An 11,742-nucleotide genomic window follows, 5' to 3' on the forward strand; every position below is an offset into this window, starting at 1 on the left:
TTGCTGGTGTCAAATGGGAGAATACCCGAAGAATGTCTGTGTTTTATTGACTATGCAAAGGAATTTGACTGTGTGGAACAGAACAAACTATCACTAATATTGAGAAGACTGGGAATCCTATAACACTGAATTGTGCTCACACCAAATCTATACCTAGACCAAGAAGCTGTTACCTGAAAGGAACAAGGGAACACTACATGGTTTAAAATCAGGAAGGGTGTATACCAAGGTTGTATCCTTTCTCGGTACTAGTTAATCTGTATGCTGAGGAAATAATTTATGAATTTAAACTCTATGAAGAAGAATGTAGCATCTGGACAATTTGCTTTTGTGACAAGCATACTCTTTCTCTGATAATAAAATTATGTATATTTATATAGGGTATTAAAACACTCTAGTGCCATGTTGTTATTGTTAGGTGCTGTTAAGTACAACTCATAGTGACCCTGTGAACAACAGATCTAAACCCTGTCCTATCCTGTGCCATTCTCAGGATCTCTGACATTCATGAGCCCATTGCTACAGTCAATGTGTCAAAGCATCTGGTTCTCCCTCTTTTTCATTGACCGTTTACCTTCCTAAGCATGATACCCCTTCCCAAGTAATAAATAGCCTTTTCTAGCAATATGTCCTAAATACGTAAGAGGAAGCTTCACCATCCTTGTCTTTAAGAAGCACTTTTGCTGCACTTTTTAGAAGCTATACCTGTTTGTTCTTTTAGTAGTCCATTGCATATTTACCACTCATATTTTATCATATTGTTTTATTGTTGTTCTGTACTGTCAAATCAGAACCAACTCACAGTTGAGCCTCCAGTGGGTTTTCACGGATAGTTTAATCACATGGGAGGAGATTGGTCATTTTCCACAGAGAAGCTTGTGGATTTGAACCACATCCCTTTAGGATTGCATCACAGCCCCTTAGCAATAGGCCACCAGAGCTCCCTGCATAGTATTCCAATAATATATTTCTTTATTAGTTTTCATTCACATTGACTGTAGACTTTTTTTTTTAATTTCTTTATTATTGCACATTTTCCTCCGTTCCCAACCTGCCCTCTCCCCTAGACTCACTAGGGGTTCCACGGGAAGAAAAAAGGGCAGTCTTCTTCTGTAAAGATTTGCATGATCCTTTTCTTATTAGCTATTTCCTTGGTCTGTTTAGTTATGAGAGGCTATCTATATAACAAGAAACAAAATAAATAAAAAGTAAATTCACTTCTAGAAAACAAATGACTGGTATAACTGTTACTTTTTCAAAGGTGATCGAAATGGTTTGTATCAACAATCACGTACATATATTTTACCATTTGATACTGAGCAAAACCCTTTTTGGTGGATTCACCTTTGTGTTACGTAGTGTCTCCCACACAGTAGATAGCAGCCTGGATCCCAAAGTTCTATTATTTACACTATAAATAACAGTAGTGTTCAGGCAGAGGGCTACCTAACTACATCACTAACTCACTCACTGCAGTGGAGTTGGAACTGAAGCATTGCTGATCCTCTTGTGGGTTTTCTAGGCTGTAAATTATGGGAAGTAATTATTCATCTTTTACCAACAAAGCAGCTAGTAGATTCGAACTGCCTTCATTTGGATTGGCACTGAAACATCTTACCCACCGTAGGTGACTCATAAATGCTTATTGATAGATTTGAGCCATCTACTGAACAATGCATGTATAACAAATATTTGTTCATTTATTCAGAAAGACTCTCCAGGTCTTTTGAATTACACAAGAGTTGCTCAATGACTGTAATATTAAAAATGAGTCATTCTAAATTTCCTTACATTAAACATATAATTTGATAAAAATCAAGTTGAACTTACAAGTCAATGCAACCCCATTTTTCATCAAGTCAATTGCATTTTAGCAACCCTATAGGGAACTCTGGTTACTTGTTTGTTATGTGCTGTAGAGTCACTTGTGACGCATAGTGATTCTATGTACAACTTCTCTGAACCCTGCTCAGTCCTGGGCCAACATTATTGTCTCTGACACACCTAACCCCATTAGTCCAGTCACTGAATCAATCCATAATCGTTGAGGGTCTTCCTCTCTTGCGCTGTCCCTCCACCGTCCCAAGCATGATGTCCTTCTCTAAGGACTGGTTCCTCCTTGCGACATGCCCAAAGTATGTCAGAATCCTTGCCTCCAAGGAGCAAGCTGGTTTCACCCTCTCCATGATGAGCCTGGAGAGGGTCTTTACCTAGCAGTCCATAATATATTCAATACTCTTCTCCGGCACCACAACTCAAAGGCTTCAATTTCCCTTTTATTATCCCTAGTCATTATCCAGCTTTCTGAAGCATAGCAAGTAACTGCAACGACCATGGCCTGGATCAGGTGCACCTTAGTCTCTAGACTGACATCATAGCTCTTTAGTACTCTAAAGAGGTACCTTACAGCAGATTTTCCCAATGCAATTCATCTTTTGACTAATGAATTGCACTGCTAATGATAGGTGGTTCAAATCCACCAGAAGAAAGATGGGCAATCTCCTCTCATGGTATTTACTGTCTCTGAAAACCCACTTCAGGATCAGCTATGGTTCAGCTCCAACTCAATGGTACATAACAACACAGATTTGAGAACTGTCTCGTAGATTTTTTCCAAGGCTCTAAAGCAGCTGAGGCAACCTAGTGGTAAGAAGCTGTACTTAAATCACAAGGGCATGTGGTTTAAAACTACCACCTGTTCTGAGGAAGAATGAGCTGTTTCCTCCTAAGTGATTTATGGCTTCCAAAAACCCACTGGGGGTTTAGCTATGGGGGTTTGTTACAGCACAATGGCACACACAACAACAATAACAAATCACTGTGGAAGCAGACTACTGTATGTTTCCTCAAGGAAGTGCTTGATGGTTTGGAATCATGAACTATTTGACTAACACTAGAACTGTGCCATTTTTGTACTGGCAGCACAATGCTCTGCATACTATGCCACCAGTATTCACATAAAGGATATATTTAAAGCACAGAGATCATCATTGTTACTTATAGTACAGGATTAATGAGGCTCCATGCAGGCCTCAGTATATATGTGTCTGATGTGAATGTAGAATCCATAGTTACAAACCAAATTCCTTTAAAAATTGAAGACACATACTTTTTGTTATACTCTTTGTTATATCAAATGTGTCCAACTTCGTAACATCCATGAAAATATTGCTATTAAAGATATGTTAGTGCATCTATAAGTGTTTCTTTAATCTTTTAATGCACAGAAACATATGCTGTGTGTTATAAACTATGAAAAACATTTTACTGATGTTAGATATGAACTGTATCTAAATGCTCCCATTTATGTTCAAATTCCACTTAAAGACAGATGTGGGAAGATAACTCATTCATAATCTGAAGACTACCTGTAAATTGTAAGGGTCAGATTTTGTCCTGATTATGGCTTCAAAACGGAGCTTAATAACCCAGAATTATAACTTCCGATGTATTGCCTCTAAAATTTTAATTTAATTTCTACTTTTTACAGTATATTAGCTCAGTTATTTGTTTTTTCATCAGGTCTGACTGAGAATTGTTTCCTGAAATATACCAGTGGAACTAACTGTATTACATTCAGTGGTAATCACATCTTTACACATAAAGAATCATTAAACCTATTGACCAGAAAGTTATGAAGGGGTGCCCTCTTTCTCTCACTGATCAGTCACCCATAACCCAGGAAAAACAGTTAAAGCATCATAAGATGTGTGATAGGGGACAGACTGCAATAACCCCATAAATGCAAGTGTCTTGATAAAGCTGAACTAATTTTTCTAACACACTATGGAAAGTCACCAAAGAGAACACACATTAATGACAGGAGTCAATTAAAGTTTTTTTGGATCAGGGGTAGTCCTATCGCTCTGCATGTTTTCTAATATTGACACGCTAGACACAATCCCTGAGAGGCAATACTAATGTCTGGTAGTCATGCCCCTATCTCAGTCTGTAAGAAGGGAAGCACATTAAACCACCAGCAGCACTGCTTCTACCAAATAACCTTTATGAACTTTGAAGATAGAGGAGGGGGGGCGGAGCAGGGAACGACCAGTAATGAGGCTTAGCATGAAAGACTGTTTCTCTACTTCCTTCTCCCTTCCCTCAAAAATTGAATGAACTGTTGTTATAAGACAACATACTGCTAAGTTAATGTAACTTAAGAATTTACAGCAGTTAGTATGCCTGGAGGCACATTATGGGGCCACCTGTGGGCATCTAATTCTAGTGGAAATAATAATTGTGGCAAATTCCTCAGAGTCTAAAGGAGAATGGATAAGAAACATGTTGCCCGTTCACTCCAACACAGATTCTGTTGTGGAGGAGGATTAGAGAACTGTACTCTTTCCAACAAATATGAGTAATCCTTCTCCCCACAAAAGAGGCCACTAAATGCGACGCCAGACACCTGGGTGCCAGATCTGCACAGAAATTTTTTTTGTGCATTTTTGATAATCCACCTGCAGAAACTGCCACATGCCAGTTGCTTAACATAGCACATTGATCCACTTTTTTCAACAGTAAAGAAAACCGTTTTATTTTCCTTCCTTGCCTCCTGTTTATCTTCTTGAAGTCTTCTCTTCGTATTTTGGCAAAAAATACATAGCATTAGCATTTATTTGGGATTTGGATTCTAAGTATTTATTTCGGATAAATCATTATGTGTATTTTAACAACGTTTACCAACCTGGACTTTTCGGACTAAAAGGTTTAATTAATGTACTATGGAGCTGGTTTGTTAGAGCGTTTCTGCTATTATGGTTTTGTCACAATGTTAGTATTTATAATGTTATGTATAAACTATGAATACTCAGTATACATGTAAAATTTTATATATATATATATATTCATTTACATTTCAGATGATACTTTGTTGTCAGATAATTGAAAATTCACATGTGCACACAAATAAACTATTGTTGACTAGGCTTCAAATCTTGCCCCAATTTTAGTTGGGTTATAAATTATCCATTAACTTTATTAATGTAGTTCTAGTCTTACATGAACTGTAAACAGTGTTTGGGTTTTAAATATATATATACAACCATTATTCACAACACTCATAAGTTTGTGAATTAAGAAAACTATGTTTAAATTTTCATTTAAGTAGTGAAGATTGGATTCTTGGTGGTATTAAGGTTGACATTTCCTTTCTATTTGTACTACAGGAAGGGTTAATAAGGTTTGCATAACCTTCTTCTTTGACAGCTTTTCGGCAGAGTATTTCAGAACTGCTGCCAACATGGATTTTAACCCTTTTAATCATGCTGTTGATAACCACATTGTGTACAATACTGCACACATAAGCAATATAGCTCTGAACACAGTTTGAACTGATACCAATCAAAGAAAGTCTCCTAGACGTGCTTGCCATTTTGGTTGCTATGGTGAGTTTCATATTTTGTGGAAACCACAGCTAGATGTCTTAAAATAGATCTTTGCCAAGAAAAACATTGGTCCAGTAGCATATGCGGGCAGAGCATCTCAAGGTTGCTCAAATTCCCTTCCTTTGTTTTTCCCTCTCCCCCTGGGGCAACTGCTCCAAGCATCAGCCCACTAGTCTGGCAGGCTGAGAATCCAGAAACTTGCTGCTAATTACAATGTTGACAATTCCCAACCTGTTTACTGGCGCCAGCAATCAAACTGCATCCTCTCGAGTGAACCAAAAAGCACTTGCTGGCTTTAGCTTCCTGAGGTTCCAAGCTGGCTATATTAATTACTGTTAACTTAAAACACTATGTTGTACAGAAGAAGCTTAATTAGCTGGTTGGAGGATTAAAAACTTTCCTTTACAAATTTTAAAGCTGTCTATTCTTGACCAATTTATGTGAATCTATAAAATATCCTTCTTTGGATTTGATGCTGATGATTTCAGGTAGTAGCTTCTCAGTGCCAATTTTGACACTGTATGTGCATGTGTATCTCCCTCTTTCTCAAACGTGTTTTAGAGTCATAGATAATTTAATTTTTACAAATTAAAGGATAATTATTTAATATTTATGATTCATTACAGAGAAAAATTTTTTATAAGACAAAATGGGCAAAAGGTATCATTTTTCTGTTTTAGAGAATTTTAAGACAAAGATACACCATTTTCTCAATGAACTCTTCCTGCTGTGAAAGAGGTTGATATGGGAGCAGCAGTATTTCAAGGATATAAATTAGGTGACCACACAGTGAGAATCACTCTCTGAGTCTCCTTAGTTGTTAGTATCTCAGGTAACCCAGATGTGTCCCACTTTACCACCAAGCAATTTTTACGAATAGCACAACAGAAGTGAACAAGAGCTCGGTGAGGCCGAGGATTTTATTTTGACCCCACACTAAGCCAAGAGCCATTCTGTTTTGATTTTTTTCCTCAAGCAAGAGAATCTTTGCAACTGTTAAGTAAAGCAAATGAAATTTTAAAGTGTATATTAAGATATGATTTTACATTTGCTATTTGTATTGATCATAAGATTGGTGTTACATATTAAATCTAGTTTTAATTTTCCACTGAATATACTAATAAATATTTTTATTCCCATTTTTAGCCAGCATTTTCATTTGATTATGAAACTGAATCGATCTTTTAAAATGGAAAATTAACTACAATTAATTTTTTTCTTGTTTTACTGGAATATTTACAACTTGTTAAAGATCAAGTTTTCTCTTTAGGTGTGATTTTTATTAACTTATGCAATAATATGTATCTATAAATTTCTCTTAATGTTTTTAAAATACCTACATGTGAATACCTCAGAATCTATTGGCACTTTCACATCGGTATATACAGTATGTAAACGTACAGGATAAATGTACATGAATTTGAAAGCAAGTCAGTTGTAAGAGAGATACAGGAATTACTAACTTATAGCAAGAAGAATAAAGTTACAAAGTTGGAAGAAAAAAACTTCGATGTTGAAATTTATTGTGGTGTGTTAGGAAGAAATTCTGTAGAAGTAGCTTGGATTGTCTGTATTATGAAGACAATAAACAAAACATAGGAGTTGGACCATATACCAAGACAACTGGAACCCAGCTAGAAAACCATAACAATGGAACTTTCTATTACTATATTATGTATTTAAAAAAATACTTATAAGATTTCATATTCTATGTGCATAAAGAAGTGGAAAATGTTTCCATCAAAAGAATTCAAATAATCACATGGAAATGTTCTGCCCTTGGAGTCAAAGGTTATCCCAGAAAAGAACAAACATGCCAGTCTTTCTGTATCATGGCTAGTTAGTTAATAAAATTTAGGTCTCCTGCAGAAACAACTAAATTCTTAGTTTATTTCATAAACCACAGCTATTCCAGCTTTAAAAAAATTCTCCAGGATTCTTTGGTTTAAAAGAAGATATACTATATACAAAATACTATATACATTTCGTTTATAGGGTCGCTATGAGTCACCTACAACTCAACTGCACTTAACAATAACAACAAAAGAGCTCAGTTGGCCTTGTAAACAGAAAGTGATACTACCAAGTCAAAGGTGGGTGACTTTAACGTGCGGCCCTCAGGACTGTTTTTAATTGTTTTTGGTCAAACATTCTTCTAGGTCATATAGCCCTGGTCTGTCCACTTGCTGTACAGAAGTCACTCATGATTGCTGTGATACTCTGACACTGATGTGTCAATTGCGATAATGGTTACCAATGGTAGACTGTGTTTGGTGGAGCACTCTGACTAAAACAAGCTTGGAAACAGGAGTAGAAACCCTAAGAACCTGAAAAAAGGATGAAAGTTATACAAGTGCTCAGGTCTTTCATTCATTGGGTCGCTATGAGTTGCCTACATCTCAATGACACGTAACAACAACAACAACAACAACAGATACCAGTATTTTCTCTTTTAAACTATGTTGACTAATGGCTGACTCTCCAGTGGGTTTTTGGAGGCTGTTAATCACACGGCAGGAGACTGCCTATTTTTCTTCCTCAGAGCTGCTGGTCTGCTGGTGGACTCAAACTGGCCACATACAGAGTAATAGCACACTCGATACAGATAACACTACCAAAGTTCCTCATATATATATATTAAAAAAAAGACAAAAAGTTTTCACCTTTTAAATCATGTCACAAATCCCTTTCTGGATTAATTTTCACCAGTTTATCTTTTCAAAATGATTACTCTTTTCTTTGACTTGAGAAAACTTGATTTTCTGCAAAAAGTCTTCATTTTCTACATATAAGCTCGGATCATTTTACTCAGATATTATTTCTGTTTTCATTAATTCATAATCTTTTATCACAGTAGGACTCTCTACCTATATAAAAGGAGGATCTTATGAATATAGTAATATTTCACACTATAAAATAAGTTTTTCCACATAAACATATTGTACACAACCAATATAGGAAACTGTGATCAAAACTGGAACAAAATATGCTACATAAATGACATTTTCTAAGGTTTCCTAAATCTGGCATTTTTAAAAAAATGTATTGCTACTTATTATACCAGTTAGTAAAACAACCAATAAGAATTTCATCATTGTTCTTTAATACATCACCAGAACTACACATTCTAATTTGTTGACCAAATTCCTATCTGCAGACTTAATATTGTTAGTTGTTACTACTGTACTTTACCTCTTGTCAAATTCCATATCTATCTGCACAAATTGTTGGTTTGTTGTTGTTATACGGCGTCAAGTCTTCTACAACTCAGTGACTCTATGCACAACAATTATGAAGTCTGCCCTATCTGAAGCATGTCAGTCTCACTAACTCCAACACACTCCAACACATTTACCCCCCATTACCTAGTTACTGTATCAACACATCTCATCCAGGGTCTTCCTCTCCTGTGCTGTCCCTCCATTGTTCCAAGCATGGTGTCCTTCCCCAAGGACTGGCCCCTCTTGTCCACGTGCCCAAAGTATGTGAGATGGAGCATCACAGTCCTAGCTTCCAAGGAGAAATTTGGTTTCACCCTCTCCAATAATTGGTACTCAATATGAAACTGTCTAAACAGTTTAAAATAATTCTTTTTAAAATAAATACAGTATTTCACTACTAACAAACTTACTTATGGTAAATTATTTTCTTATTTAGACTCTGTCTTACTACATAGCATTAAACACTCTCAAACATGTCTCAGAAACCACCATATACAGCAACAGGAAGAAGCAAGGGACATTTCAATGGAAATAAATATGTATAAATTCTTTCCAAATTTTACACTTCTATCACTAGATATTTATTTGATATCATTTGCTTTTTTAAAGTTCTACAGAACTTTCATTGATACTATTCCCAAAGCAGATGTGTTATGTCCATCACTATTTGTCTATTATAAAACAATTGATGCCAAAAAGTATTATTTTACAGAGAATGGGTACATTCTTTTGTGGCTAAACACTCAATTTATATGTTCTCTACATGGAATACCAAAGAAAATCCTATCTTTTAAATTTTGTTGTGTACTGTAGCGTCAGAATCAACCCATAGCTGACCCTTTGCTGAGTTTTCACCACAGGCAGTTAATTGCATGGGAGGAGTTTGCCTATCCCTCTCCCCCAAACTTCGAGCCACGTTTTTTGTTGTGGGGTTTTGTTTTGTTTTAATTTTATTATTTTTTTTTAATTTGCAGCGTAGCTTCTTGCCACTAGGCTACCAAAGCTTCATAATAATTAATTCTGCTTTCCTCCTAAGTTGTAGAAAAAGTTAAAAATGCAAAAATTCATAGTTTTGAAAATGTTGTTGTTGTTGTTGTGTTTCATAGAGGTCGGAATCACCCATAGCTGACCATCCAGCAGGTTTTCAGAGGCAGTAATCACAAAGGAGGAGATTGCCCACCCTTATCACGCAGAGCAGCTAGTGTAGTCTTAAACTACCTGACTTCGGGATTGCAGCGCAGCTTCTTGACACTAATATAAAATTATTATTACATCTAGAATATTAGTTATCATTGATTATTTTAAAAACATTATAGGAACTTTTACACATATATTTGGTACTACATAAAACATAGCAGGTAACATTTTCTGTACCAAAATTCACATAAAACAAAATGATTCTATTTCAAAAGCAGATTGTTACTTGTAGTTCCAAAAGAACACCAGCTATTTTCAAAGGAAAAGAATATGTAGATCTTAAAAAAAATTTAGTAAATAAATTTGAGTATGTGAATTATATTAACATTAATCATATGCAGTTCACTAGTCATTTTATATAAGTTACTTTTATAAAAGCATAAATAGCTATGGGATGAAGTATAAAACTCCACATTAACACATCCTGAAAGAATATCATTATTTTCACTAAATATTTTTGTGGCACCTCATATGTGCCAGACTGTAGATTATGTGTTTGAAAAGGTTGTATACCATTGCTACACTAGTTTAAATGTCCTAGACAAATATCGGCTCTTATTTAAGTTATAGTCTCCTCTATTCCTAAAACAGTGTAATTAAGTTTAGTATCACAAACATTTACACATAGAATAAACAACTGAAAAGACCACGTGTTTACTCTTTATCCAGTACTATCTCAAAGAGACTTTTGTAATAGTTGTCTATGATAAGTCTCACTGGGAAAAAAAATGTTGGAAGAGAAAGGAAACTTCAGGTTAGGGAGGCCTCACATTGATTTTACTATACATTTACGGATAAACAGTCATGTACTTCCCTACTACCACCTTAGAATGATTAAATAAATCATTTTAGGGTGACTTTCCTTTACTTCTAAAACTTCAGATAAAAATTGAAGGATGAACAATTGAGTTTTGTTGAATCATTTACATGTGTTTGGTGTCTTAAAAATTTACCAAAAATCTTAAGAGCAATTTTCTTCCTGCCTGACACCAACATGGGGTATGTTGGTAAATATCTCTCAAAGTTTAAGTTTCTTTCTCAGTTGTGACAGATATCAATTTGCATACTATTTCTATATTAATGAAGAGCAGAATTTAGCTCCCTTCACCAAAGGAAAAAGGGTCACTTAAAAAAAATAAATAAAATAAAATCATAAAGAGATAGGGCTTTGAAAGAACCCAGCTTTCATCTTGGTGGGCAAAGCGACTGAGAACTAGGCCAGCTAACTTACTGGTTCATGGTAATAGTTCATAGCAGAGCCAGAACTCAGTATCAGAAATTCTACCTTTTGTTCTCAAGTTCTTTCCACAATAGGTTACAAGGTCTCCTCTTAAGTAATCATATAATTCAGTGAAGGGAAAAGAACAGATTTCAGATTTTCATGCCATTACCTCAATTCTTTAAGTTCCTTTGTTTTTGTAAACACCCTTAAATCCTATATAAAGAAGAGTTATGAAAACAAATTGGACATGAAATTGAGCCCATGAAATAACCATTCTATTAATTTAATCCTATTTCACTTTGGTGTAAATTAAAACAAGAGAGTAAACCTCATCTTAATACACCAGAAAATATGACACAAGAAAAAAACTTTCTCATAATTTTTATAAGTATGTGTCTAATAGAATATTAGATCTGGGATGGATGCATTTATTCATTTTCAGTCCAAAATGAATGAAAATTGACAACTTTGTAGAAATTGCCTTAAAAAAGTAACTTTTAATTGATCATAGCATTTATCTGAATCAATTCTTGGAATTGGCCACATTTGCCAACAAGAATTAAAATGGACTTCAATTATTTCCTACACCTGTATTCAATGAAATGTTTTAAATGGAAGAGATTACATATTTAATACAATTTTATCATTTAAATAAAAAGAATTTTTACAAATGGTATTTTTTAAGAACATACATTTTCTTCAAATTTCAAAATAA

The sequence above is a fragment of the Elephantulus edwardii genome, unplaced genomic scaffold (assembly GCF_000299155.1).
Source record: "Elephantulus edwardii isolate Elephantulus edwardi_28Jun2011 unplaced genomic scaffold, EleEdw1.0 scaffold00020, whole genome shotgun sequence".
NCBI classification, from domain to species: Eukaryota; Metazoa; Chordata; class Mammalia; order Macroscelidea; family Macroscelididae; genus Elephantulus; species Elephantulus edwardii.